The 12,037-nt window shown below is 42.4% G+C and overlaps 1 long non-coding RNA gene across 11 annotated transcripts in view; it reads left to right on the forward strand.

Annotated features, from left to right (window-relative positions):
* LOC135302688 (uncharacterized) overlaps window positions 1-12,037 on the forward strand; it is a 75,535-nt gene that overhangs the window by 29,998 nt on the left and 33,500 nt on the right. For 10 of the 11 annotated variants that reach the window (XR_010364256.1, XR_010364250.1, XR_010364253.1 and 7 more), the window contains one exon: window positions 8,615-8,777. The exons of the other annotated variant lie outside the window; for it this stretch is intronic. This is a non-coding gene — a long non-coding RNA (uncharacterized LOC135302688). The remainder of the gene's footprint in view (window positions 1-8,614; window positions 8,778-12,037) is intronic. 11 annotated transcript variants of the gene reach the window in all.

Genomic DNA, 12,037 nt, shown 5'->3' on the forward strand with positions numbered 1-12,037 from the left:
CATTTTAATTGCTCCTAGTAATTCTAAACTGCAAGCTGCTCTGTGCATCTGGGGAAGTATGATTGTACAAAAGCTTTTTTTGTCTATTTGAAGTATTTTTTCTTTCATTCATTCTTCAAATTATTTTCTTTTTCCTGAATCTTCACCTTTTCTTAATCTTTGCAAAGAAACACTAACTTTCTTTTTCTTCTAAGTTATAATTTATTTGTTATTTTATTGGGGAGCACAGGAAAAGGTAATTATTACTACATTTCACATTATAGGGATCCTGCTCTGTCACAGCTGCTGGCCACATGACCAGCCTTTCTTTGGGGAAACCCAAAGTACTTGGTTTCACTGTGCAATTCTGTACTCATCCAGAACCTGCTCTTGTGCTTATTGAGTCTTGTGAAAAGGTCATTTAATTATGAATTAGGTGTAGACGTTTCATAGAATTTTACAAATAATGAAGGTTCTGGCTTTGAGGTATAGAAATAAACTCAAGTTTAGGGTTTTTTAATGAGATTATTTCAGAGGTAATGGTTTTAATGGGTAGCATGTTTCAATGTTTTAAGAGTTTGAACAAAGCAGAAAAACAGCATTAAATTCGGAACCCTTCTTTAAATAAAAATGTGATGGTTTTAGTTTAAGGAGGGATATAGCCTTTGTGTTGTGACACTGGCTTTATGCTCACAAAGCTGTGAACCTGTTTCTAAAAATCTGCTGAAGGACTGTTGCACAAAGCAAGTTACTGGAATATGAGGGTTATGGAGACATGGGGAATATGGACTGGGTGGATTTTTACATACCCCCCCGACCTCTTCTGAAGCTCCTGGAGAAGAGGGTGGAGTTGCACATTCACATGATCATCAAGCTGGGCTGCCAAACCACCCCAAAGGAAGCCAAGACTTCAGGGGTTAGCTTTGCTCAGTTTCTCCTGCAGCCTTGTTCTTGCACCTTGTTCTGACACAGAAACCCTGAGAGAATCCCCTCTGGGGCTGAGGGTGTCCACCTCAGTTCTCCCAAGACAGGATGGGAGCACAGCCATGCAGTCAGATGTGGACTCACCAGCTGTGCAGGAGCAGGGTCACTGTGCAAGGCTGGCGGGCAGGAACTCCTCCAACTGCCATAGACAAAATATTTGCCTGCTTCAGTCCTCGGATAAATCAGCCTTGATGTCTGTCAAACTGCACTGTCTGTTTGCCAGGGGACAATTGTTTCTCCTTGGCGGATGGACAGACAAAAAATGCCTGTGGGTAGGCAGATATGTGACATCCTGGATACCAGAGCAATTTTTTTTCCCTTTTCCAAGAAATGAGGGAATCAATTCTCTTTGACTGGGAGCAATAAACTACTTGTTGAATGCAGGTCTCCAGTCCTGAATTACAAATGGCTCTTCAGCCATTATCAAACTTTGTTGTTTTTTTTTTTCCTTCAGGACAAAACAATATTCAAGAAAATGTAAAATGAGAGTAAAGTCTTAGCGTTATATTTTATTTTCTCATTGGATGCACAGCTCTTGCTAACTTATATTATAGACCCAAGTAAATTGTAGAATCAGACTGGGGTGTTGAGAAGTGGCATAGAAGTTATACCAAGGTGGAGGAGGGGGAGAAATGGATGGGTTTACCTTAAACATAAGATTTGCTGTTAGAATAATAAAATAATATGATACATCTGGGTTGATTTTGTCCTTGGTGATAGAGGGCTGCTCTAACAGTTAAGCCTTGGTCATGGCTGACTTGGACTTACTTTAAATTCTGTGATAGGGTTCTCATATCTCTTTCTCTTTTTCGAAAATAATAACAAGAGGAAGGCATTTATTACCAGGGAGGCTGCACCCCTAGGCAAGAAGTAGTCATCTTTGATTTAACTTTACAGTGAAGTTGCTGAATTAAATGTAGTTTTGTTTTTATCTATTTGCATGGAAGGCTTCCAGATAAAACAACTGTTTTAGTGACCTGTGCACTTGTATCATGTTAATTAGGTTTGAAAACTCATCTATTGTTTTCATAAGGCTATTACATTTTCTGTAATTAAATTAAGCAAAAAATAAGGATGCATGGAATAATATTTATTATTAATACCAGACTCAAAAGGCTTACAACATGTGAATTGAAGGCAAGGGCCTCGAAGACAGCTTGAACTGCAAAACAATGTCAAATAGTCTAGTTTTTCAGCAAGTCATTGCTACATGTATTTAAAGAAATCATTGATAGTGTGAGAACTAGCCCACTGAACACCCAGACTTCTGGTTCCATTTGAAACTGTGTAGATTCTAGGATTTTTAAGGCCTAAACTGCTTCCTAAATGGGAGTGAAGCTTTAACCCCAGTTACATGGGATGGGGTTTGACCTTGTGCTGTGTTGTTTGATCATGGGGCAAGGTCTGGGAGGCTGCCTGCATGGTCACAGTTCCTGGAGATGGAGAAAAAGTGGATGGCATGGGAGGACATGAAAGGGCTCCTCAGTGGCAGGGGCAATTCAAGGTGTCCTGTCTGTGTGAATCCTGTGTGTTGGTTCAGGTGAAGCACAACCACTCTGTGTCAGGCCAGCCACAGGTATCTAACCTGTTTAGTGTCCCATCTGTGTGGTGGCCATCCTCAGATGTCTAGGAGGGAGAACATGTACACAAACAAGGCAAAAATATTTTGCAGAACAAAATCTCACCTACGAGTGATATTTGGAACAGGAATTTCATGAGACAGAAATTTTCTTATATAGCCACTGTGAATTTTTCTCTTTTATCCACTTGCTGCCTGAACTTGAGTTAACTTTTGGCACTTACTTACCAGCATGCTTACAAAGTACAATTTTCTTTGGTTTACTCTGAATCTGGAACCTGCTTCTTTCTTCTCTTGGCCTGCATCTCTGGGCAATACATGCTGCTCATGGTGAAAATCATCTTAGTGTGTGTCCTGTCCTGCAAACGCAGGCTGGCAAGAGATGAGCCTGTGTCAGGCCATTTCCAAGCCTCTCCCAAGTAGCAAAGGCAAAATTTTGCCTTCAAAATATGTTTAAAGTAAAGAGACATTAAAATGGTCCCATGCTGTGGCTCTGACCACAGAGATGAGAGCCAGCCTAGTTAAGATTCTGTCTGGGAGCAGATGTCCTGTGTTGGTCTTGGTGTGCTGGGAAGCCACTGGGCTCCAGCTGCAGCACAGCCCAGCTGGGCTATCCCACACAGCCAGGCTCTGACACCAGCAGCAGGGTGGCCACTGGCTTGTGTTTCATAAGGTTCCCGGCATTTCAGTCAAAGGCAGAGACAAGGCACTGCCCCTGGCAAGGCAGATCCCTGGCAGAAATCCAGGCTGGCACTGCCTGGCAGAGCAGCTCTGTGGGAAGGGACCTGTAGGGATGGAGGCCAGCGAGCTGGGCACAGACCCACTGAGGAGAGGCTGTGGCACCAGGGCTTGTTCAGCCAGAAGACACCTCCAGGAGACCACCCAGCAACCCCTGGTACCTGCAGGGAGGCCATGGAGAAGATGAAGCCAGGCTGTGCCCAGCACTGCAGGGTGGGAGCACAAGAGGCAACAGTGTACACTGAAACCAGAGGGGTCCAGACTGGCTGCAGGGAAGCATTTTTGGGTGGGACAGGTTGCTTGGAGTGTCTGTGGAGCCTTCAACCTCTGAGGTTCTCCAGACTTGTCTGGGCAAAGCCCTCAGCAATCTGTTCTGGCTTAATGACTTTGCCTATGGTATTGTAGAAGACCCCTTCTGGGGCACTGCCTGCCTGAAATACCCTATATTCCTATGAAATATTTCTTGTTCCTGAGGATGTTTATATTATCTTTCATATGTAGATTTTCTGGTATCTAATAAGGCAATTTTTCTTGCACTGAGAAAAATACTGGAGTTTGTGTTCTCCAGATGGCCTGTTTACATGAAACACAGAAAAGTAGTGTTTTAGAGACCTCTAACCTCTGTCAAGTGCAAAGGGGATCAAAATCTGCAAGGCAGGGACATGAAAACAGACACAAATAAACACAGAAACAGTTATGACTGCACAAGTCTCTTTTTCTTAGGCTAATTTCAAAATTCGTTAAAATCTAAATATGGACAAAGTTTTGAGTGAAATGTAATAATTGCTAAACCAGTTCACCTGGCACTATAAAGTAAAGATTATTAAAGTAGGTAGCCCTTCTATGAAAGGAAATTCATGACAGCTAATTGTGGCTGAGGTATGCTACAGTCCAAGCAGATTTTGCATGCCTTGTAAGCAGCATATTTCTGAACTGGCTTGAGTGCACATCAATCAACCAGAATTAATCTCATGGTAAACATATACTGTTCAACAGCAAAACCTACCATTTGGATCCTCTAAAGTTTAATTAAAAACCTATGAGAGATCTTTAAACACGAAATGAGATTGATTATCAAATGTTGTCATATCTACAGCAATGATACTTGTAATCCTGGTCTGTGTGCTTTGATGCTGTGTGTCTTGTTACAGCAGAAGTCTGGAGGCTACTGCATTTGTAATTTTATGGAAACTTTTAACTGGTTTTTGCACCAGTGTCTTTACTGCTAGAGCCCAGGCTCTTTGTGGGAGTATATTGGCTGAAGTTCCCACTTTGTATGCTTACAACAGAATTTGCCTAGATATCTTGAGCAGCTGCATTTTAAAGCCTCTTGAAACAACAGCTGTCTCATAATGTTACTGTTTAAGGCAGGTTTTTGTAGAGGGATACAGGTTCCTCATAAAGAGAGGTGTCTGTTATCTTAACTTGAGGCCCTTTGCTATCTCCAGCAAGTTCTTCTCTCCAGTTGTCCTGCAAAATTCCTTCCTTCTGCCCAAGGTGCCAGTCCCTGGTCCCACGGGCTGCTCTAAATCCCCCTGTATGCTGCTGTCTTTCTGTGCCCCGTGGCCCTGGGTGCCATGCACGGGGCACCTGCACTGCTCCCAGCACCTCTCCCTGGCCATCGTTCAGCTGTGACCAAAGCTCCTTCAGTGGTGACCCCCATGCCCTGCTCAGATTCGTGGTTTTAGGAAATTCTCACCCCCTCCCCTGTTGCCTTTGCCTAAGGTTGAGACACCATCAGGAGAAGGAACCAGGATTCACTCCCACCTCACTCTCACCTCACATAACAAAAAAACTTTTGATTCAAGATGGCAGCAGACACAAAACGGGTGCCTGTGGGTTAGTATCCATGTCCATAGAGAGAACAAAACTATTTCAAAAATATTATTTAAATTCATTTCCTCACACTGTTGAAGTTGTGCTTTGAAAGGCTGCTGAATAAAACAATCAGTGGCCTGACTTGGGACATATAATGGCTCTATTGAAATTGTTTTGGTGGCACATAAACAAAGCTTTCTTTTTTTTCTTCTGGGCATCAACTGCTGGCAGAAGTAGATGAAAACAGCTTCTCACACCACACCGCCCATTTACATTTTCCATATGCTGGATTTTAAGATTATAGGGTTTTAGATTCTGAGTTTGCATGTTGTATTTTACATAATAATGAGTTTCTGTCTGAGGCTGAGTTGATACATGAGAAAGCAGAACCGCCACCACCCAGAAAGCGAGGAAGAACAACACACATTTTGGAAAGAAGCTCTCACTGAGCTCTTCACATTTTTTCCAGGAAACATATTCAATTTCTGTTTTCTGCCATGCAGATGGTATCTGCTTTTGAGCTCCTCAGAAGGAGTTTGTCTTCCTACTTTGTGGCTCTGTTTCCAGTAGCTTCCTACTAAAGGTCTTCCAAAATTACATCAGTCAGATTTTTCTTCATTAATTAATTGCTCAGTTACAAACCATTCAAGCCAAAAAATTTTTGTTTCAGTCCTTGACCTTGACAATTTTGCACCTCCTTGTCATCACAGAACGGCCTTTTACTGCCACTGTTTTAATTGTAGAAACGTCATGCCAGGAAAAGGTAATTCTTGGGTACTGTTATTCTTTTAATTATTTGCTTCCCTACTGCAAGAGTTTCTCCCTGTGAAAGGGGATACAGTCTAGTCTGTGTAGTAGGGATGTTACTAGGAGACTGGATTAGACTAGGATGACTTCCTGAGGCCTCTTCCAAAGCAAATTATCTTGTGATCCTACATGCATTTTTGAAAAATCTCCCTCATCTACTTCTGAAAATGAACTCAAGTTTAGAATTTGTTCTGGTTCTTCCTATTTTACAATTTTTTTGTCACCAAGCACTTGGAGATGAGGTGTCTACCAAGGTTTCACACAGCAGAGGGCCCTGCTGGGCAGTCCAAGACCCAGGGAAGTGATCCTTCAACTTCTGTGCAGCACAGCAACATTTCACAACCTTTTGTTTCCTCCATCTCTCCCTGCTTTCTCTAATAGTAAAATTGAAGTAAATGGTCTTTGCCACAATTGAGAGTCCTTTGCAGATGGATTGAGAAGCTGGAGTCCTTTCCTCAAAAGTCACTTAATGACTTCAGAGACACTTCCAGGTCTCTGCAGACACTTCCATTTCTGCAGTCACAATGCAGCCAGCATTAAACACTGCCTTGGACATGGTTTTGTTTAGATCCATCACACCCTGCTTGGTTCTGACCTCCTCTCATCACAGCACTTGCCCTTTGCCTTGTGTAGTAGAGGCCTTCAAAGTTCACTGAGCAGAGAAGGTGAATCTCATAAGGAGGTAATTTTACCCATTTTAGGGCTCAGACTCAGAATCACTTGTTCTCAAGCAGCATTTTTCTGCTTATATACAGACTTTGTCAGTTAACCTACAAGTAAGATTTATTTCAATGTATGTTCTCAAAGCAAAGAGAATTGCAAGCATTTGCCATGCTTTTCATGCTAGAAATCACCTAAGATTTATATCTGTGATGAATTAATGAAGACAGAACATCTCTAAATAGCAATCTCTGACCTGAACTTAGAGTAGGTATTTGTAGATGGAGTTTGCAGTTTCCTGGTCACTTGGAGTGACTGGAAAAGTCCAAAGACCCTCAATAAAACTGATTTACCAATTTCTGTCATTAGTAAAATAGGATTATAAGTGTACAGAATACCACAGAACATCTTATTGCTGCACTGACTGAGAAAGAACACTGATCTGCCGCTACAAAGAGCTACACTAAAACTTTGGAGACATGAAATACATCTGAATTCTTCAGCTTGAGGACAGCTGTAATTATAATGAGCTTGCAGAAATCTGCAAGAGTAGCCTGTTCTCTCCCCCTGCCTGGGATCAGCCATAAATGACTCATAGTGAGATGTAACACTACCTTTTGATTGAGAGGAATGTCAGCTCTTCAGCTATATGATAAATCATTACATCTTTATTAGGGAATGGAGAATGAAAGAACCGGTCTTCCATTATATGTTTACTCAATTTGTGTCCAGCTGCTTTAGGAACACCCTACTCTTATTTAGTATCTTAGCAAGCTTTGCTAAATCCATCTGTTCTAAAGCAGTATTGTGTTAAGCACAAAATAAAGAACCCAAGGCAGGCACCAGCTGCAGCTACCAACAAGCAGGCTATTGAAATCCACTTACTCTAGCTTACTAGACACTTGTGAGAAAGAAAGACCATTCTAATATATTTAAGGCTAGAACAAGCTTGTGTCTCCTCGCCTAAAACAAGCAGTTCTGATGATCATAGCTGGTGGTCTGGACAGCAAGAAAAGGCAGGACAGGCCAGTAAAAGCTCCTTTGACTTCAATGGCAATATGGATTTGGCTGCGTGCAAACAATGAGAGTATGTGAAACTAATTATCTACCCATTGAGATTTTCTCTCCACCTTCCCCCTTTCTAATTTCTAATGAATGTGGATAATTGCTGTGCTCCCACTAACACGCAGATTAGGCCTCTGGGATTAGGCTATGTGATTGAGCAGCTAATACTAAGGGTAAACGCCTCTGGTGTTCCTGTTAAATGCATTCTTGCTAGTAAGTTAAATAAGCATTCTACTAAAGCATTACAAAAAGATTTAAATACTAGTTTTGCAGACTTCTAGTAGATCTCTATAGTTTCTGACATACTGTGACATGCTTCAGAATGTTCGTTTATATACAGTTTGATTTCTTTTGATGATTGTCAACTTAAGTTACTAAAAAAGGAGAGCATTTTGTACACAGAAGGGAAAGGGGTGGAGGGAAAGCAGTATGTTAGAAACATGAGTAGGTGCCCTGGCTTGTCCATCCGTCTTGGCATCATTTTATTTATACATTTTCTAAAGGATTAGAAGTAATCAGTTCCAGAGGATGTGCTCTGGAGTATTGGCAGCGTCTGCTTTCTTGGCAATCATTGCAAATATTTTATACAGTTTCACATTGTCTTGTGCAGCACCAAGCGCTGGCGGTTTGACGTAAACAGTGTTAATGTTTTAACTTCTATGGCAGCGACTCTTCTCCCCCTGCAGAGCCCTGTGCTCTCCAAAGGCTTGGAGCTGGCTGGGCTCATCTGGCATGGTGGAACACTCACCTGGGGGTAGTACAGGACCCCATTGCCAGAGTCAAGGTTCTGCATGGCTCTGCCCTTTGCAGCAGCACACCAGAGCCCTCAGAGCCTCTTGTCTGCTCCACAGCAGGATGAGGGCCTGTGTGCAGGCAGCAGGACAGAGGCAGTCCCCATGCAGCATGTGCTCATTACACTCATTTTTACAGCTCTGCCTTACTCACCAGCCTCACTTCCCAACTATTTTGTTTTGACATTTGCAGGTAAATATCTTCTAAGGTATAGACCTTGCAGTGCAGTTATGGATGCTCCAGACCAATGTCACCTCCTCTCGTCCTTCAAGGTTATCACCAGAAGCAAGTTTAGAGACCACACTTTACTGATTCTCCAAAAAGAACACCTGAGTGCCTGTCCCCATCTGATGAGGTGAAGGGTGCTGGATTTTTCTGATGTCACTCTGTCAACTTCAGTGAGATGTTTAGCAGAAGAGTGATAAGGCAGGGTGTTAATGCAATGACTAGAGCCCAAAAGCAGTAAAGAAGGGGGGAGAGGAGCATGGCTTAGAGTCCCTCAGACAAGAAGTATAACATTAATAAAAGAAAGCACTGTATTCCTGAAGAATTAACTCTGTCCTATCGGCCAAAAGAACAAGGACATGTTAGAATATCAGCAAGTGGTTTTCAGAAAGGACTAGCAAAGTTCTGGCATTTCATAAAATCTAGGTAACATTGTGAAAAGAAACACAAGAAATAATTGTTTCTTAATATGGCATTTGCCTAAAGTAACATTGATGTTGATTGAAGTAATGTAATTTTCATATCTAAAATGTTGCAGGGGAGAGTATGTCTATTTCATTTATGTTTGCAGAAACTTAATCTACAGGAAAAGATTTTATAACAGAATTGGAGGTTAAATTTCATTTGCTGATTTAATAAAAGCTAACAGGATGGATTTGGGGATATTTCATTAATCTTTCTTTCCTTTCAGTGAAAAGGAAATTAAGTTCAATCTAGTTCAAACTTTGCTTCACTATTATACCATAGACTGCCAATGTCCATGTTCTCTCTGGCAAGTTAAAACCTAATTAGTCACAGAAAATTCTTCCCTGATCCTGTCACTGCGAGGCAGGAAAAGCCCGGGCTGCAGACAAAGAATGCAGATGCACTCGATGCTTGGCTGTGGCTCTGTTAATGTCTGTGCTTTCCTACATAGCATGCAGTGACATAACTGAAAGTGGCATATTTTGTCCTTCATGTGATGAGATCAGATATAAGCTGCCTTTTCAAAATGCAAAGAAAACCTTTTAATATGAAATAGTGCAAGAACATACTGCCATTGGCCACTTCCCCACCTCTGCCCACTCTTTCCAGCAGCAGGACTGGCTGTTTGGGTGCTGTGGGACCATCAGCTGGGTCCAGCTGGATGAGCAGGGCCAGAGGGCTGTGTCTGGCTGCAGACAGCCTGCTCAGCCCCTGTCAGGAGCTGCTGGGATGCCCGGGCTGCAGGACCAGGGGTGCCCCTCCCACAGCACCGCTGGCAAGGAGGGTGCAGCTGCTCCTGCTGCACCTTGTGTCCAAAACCTGCTGCATCCTTAAAATGCAGCTTTGTATTCCAACCCTTTATCATTCTGAAGAAGAGGGTCAACTGATAAAACCAATTTAGAAGTAACATTTTATCCATTACTTCCCTTACACTTATATAAAATAACACATGTTCTTTCAACACTCTTGGTTAATAAACAGCAATGCCTATTAAAAATACATGCCGTTTTTAGTTCTAGTTCTATTTCTAACAACCATTGTATAATTATTCTGAGACTGAATTTGGCTCCCTCTGGCATATATGTTGTCTCATAGTACATTGAATTTCCACTGTCTGATGAAATTTTTATGGCATACATTGAGTATAGTCTGGGAAAGGAAAGTTATTTTACCTCTGGAGGTGAGATTATAGAGCATAATTGACACAAGCATGTCTCGTAAAGGACTTTTTTTCACATCCAATTAGTTGATTGCCAGTTAGGTTTAGACTGAGATTTTCCAAGGCATTTAGAGGCACTGTCTCATGCAACCCCTCTGAAAATCCCAGCTGTAACTGCAGTGGTTTCACAGTAACATTTTCAGGGGCAAAAAGCTGTCTGTAGCAGAATCCCAGTGCAAGAAGCAGTTAATTCTGCTTCTTTCTGACATTCAACAGCAAAGCATGAGCCTTGGGGAGAATTTTAGCTTCCACTTCTAGTTGAGACAGGGTATCTGAAGGCAACCCTTTGTTTCTCCAGAATACGTGGGGGAAAAAACTAAGTCTGCCCTTCTGTTCTTCCAGCAGTTACGCCCCTCAATGCAGCAGGTGACTAAAGCAGTGCAGGTACCTCACTCTGGGCAGAGGATTACTGTGAGGAAATCCTGTAGGATTTGTTTTATGAAGGCTTTTTTTTTTTTTTTTTTGTCTCCCCTGTTGCTTCAGTAGTGTGGCTTTGCAGAGCTGGGAAGTGACCCAGCCCTGTGATTTCCCTTGTAGGGTGAGTGTGGAATGAGCTCGAACATCCCCAGCGGCTGCTGCCCTCACTCAGCCCTTGCTCTCTGCCTTCAGGGATCCTGGGGGGAAGTGTCCCTGTGAGGAGGGGAGGCAGATGTCCTGGGAATAGGGGAAAACTCTGCTGTGGTGTTCCTGGCAGGGAAGGAACAGCCCTTGGTATCCAGCTGTGTTTATGGTCTCAGCCCATGTTCTATGGTTTCTATGAAAGCCACAAGTGGAACAACCCTCGGGCTCAGCCCAAGGTCTGTGTGCACTTTTTGCCTGAAGCCTGACTGAGCAGCCCCCCAGGGCTCTGCTCACACACCGATTCTTCCCTTCCAGCTGTGCAGCTTTGCTCTGCTCTGCTCTGCACTGCCTTTCATTGCTGGTGCCTCGGAGTGGCTCCTCATGGCAAGAATGAAGCCAGCCTCAGGCTGTGAGCAGAGGTTCTCCCTGTGCTCGGGCAGGGCCTGGATGGACTGGGCTGATCTGGGTGCTGGAGCACTGCCCTCTCTGTTTGGGCATGCACGTCCTGGCTGGAGCTGGGAGAGGTTTCACCAGAACTGCTGTGTTAGGCATCTGCACTCCACAGGCTTGTAAATAATTCAGTATATTGAGCTGTGGCTTGCTTGCAACATTAAACTGTTCAAAAAGACAAATGGAAATAAAATAATAACTTGAGCTTAAACACATAGGCTGCAGCAACCCAAGAATTCATTATGCTATTTATCTGCTACTGTGAAGCATAATTTTAAATAGATATATCATGTCAGAGCTTTCTTTTCTAATGACTGTTTCAGAACATACTACTGTGGAACCTATCAGCATTCCAAGCTTTTCCTATATTTGATTATAGCTGATAGCAATCAAAGTAATTTTACTTCCAATAATAATGTTGGCAGCAGCTTAATTTAATAGCATGGAGGTTAGGTCTTATTTATATCATTCCTCAAATTTGATAACTTTGAATGTAACTACAAAATATTTTGCAATGAAAACTTAAAATATGGGACATTCAATTTAGTGTTCTGGCCTCATTGCTTAAAATTGTTCCTTCTACACAAACACATTCTTACACCAGTTGTTTTGAATATGACTTTTCCATGGACCATAGGCCTTTTTCCTAATATTCTGAGAAATGCTGATTACTTTATCACTGTAAGCCATGTCAA

The sequence above is a fragment of the Passer domesticus genome, chromosome 6 (assembly GCF_036417665.1).
Source record: "Passer domesticus isolate bPasDom1 chromosome 6, bPasDom1.hap1, whole genome shotgun sequence".
Lineage (NCBI taxonomy): Eukaryota > Metazoa > Chordata > Aves > Passeriformes > Passeridae > Passer > Passer domesticus.